Source organism: Elephantulus edwardii, unplaced genomic scaffold (genome assembly GCF_000299155.1).
Source record: "Elephantulus edwardii isolate Elephantulus edwardi_28Jun2011 unplaced genomic scaffold, EleEdw1.0 scaffold00038, whole genome shotgun sequence".
In the NCBI taxonomy this organism is placed as follows: Eukaryota; Metazoa; Chordata; class Mammalia; order Macroscelidea; family Macroscelididae; genus Elephantulus; species Elephantulus edwardii.
In genome coordinates, this window is record NW_006399788.1 from 10,013,090 (window position 1) to 10,014,486 (window position 1,397).

The following is a 1,397-nucleotide window of genomic DNA, read 5'->3' on the forward strand; positions in this document are numbered from 1 at the left end:
GCTTTGTGCAACCACCCATGAGGTCTTTGATTTGAATTTTTTAGGTACTGTGAATGAGTAAAATGGCCTACTTCTTCCCAGAAAGACTTTCAGCCTGGGAAACCTGATGAAGGGTCTAAGCATTAGCATCAACTCAATGACAGTGGTTTGTTTCACAAAACAAACACACAGCACACCTCAGACTCATTGCTATGGAGTCAAAACCAACCTTGAACTGATCAAATATTGGGTTTCTAAGATTGTAAACCTCACTGGAGGAGATTGCTTATCTTTTTTCCAAGGAGCCACTGCTGGATATGAACCACCATAGAGGTCCATTTACTGCATAATTTTTTATAGATTATGCTATCAGAGTCCCCTGTATTCTTTGTTGTTGTTTTTGTTATTAGGTGGCATCAAGCTGGTACCGCTTATAGCGACCGTATGAACAAAAGATCTGAACCTTGTCCTGTCCTCTGCCATCTTCATACTTCCTGACACATGAGAGTGTTGGGGACCACTACCTTCTTTCTCTGAAAGAAGCTACTGCCTGGAAGAAATTAATAAATACACAGACACAACACAAGAGACAAATAAAATATAGAGACAAAGTAGAACTGTTGCAGTTAGATAGGACAGGTCTGAATCGGCTCACCCAAATGCTATGCCGTCTTTATTTTATACATTTTCTAAACAAAGAGATGGTTCACAGGGAAATAGAAACTTTAAGGGTTACATCACGGAGCCCAGGCCTACAAGTATACGTAGAAAGCAGAAACATTAAGATTTATCTTTTTTTTTTCTTTCTTTTTTAAATTTTTTTAAGCTTCCCTAAACTGTTTTATTGGGAGCGAAAACAGGATTTTGATTCCCAGAGTTCCCTGGACTTCAGACCTCAGGAACTGAGGACCCCGGCTCGAGGTTTGTTAGGAACAGACAAGATAGTCTGTGACCAGGCTCCCTTCTGCCTGAGACCCTGTTCTAAATTGCAGGGCCTGTGCCTGAGTTTCTAGGTGTCAGCCTGGTCGGTGGACTCATGGGCAGGGTCTGCAGACTCCATCACCTGGTCTTTAGAGGCAGCCCCATGGGGCAAGTCCGGATACTTGCAGGCGGAACCACGGGCGAGATGAGCTGGGTAACGTCGCCGGTTGGTTTCCATCTTAGCGAGCACTGCTTTGGGCAGATCCACTCGGCAGCGGGCTGCCAATGCCACCAGGTAGATGAGGACATCACTAAGCTCCTCCTGAAGGGCTACCTGCAACTTGTGAGGCCACATCTGGGGTGTAAGCTCATCGGGCTTCCATTGAAAGATCTCTGCCAGCTCTCCTACTTCCCCCACCAGGGCCAACAGGAGGTTCCGAGGTTGGTGGAACTGATCCCAGTCTCTTTCAGCAGCAAACTCAGCATGGAGTTGTCGG

General features: G+C 45.7%; 1 pseudogene; it reads right to left on the reverse strand.

The window, feature by feature from the left end:
• Positions 1-988: 988 nt before the first annotated feature.
• On the reverse strand, positions 989-1,393 carry LOC102845126 (annotated as a pseudogene).
• Between the last annotated feature and the right edge of the window lie 4 nt (positions 1,394-1,397).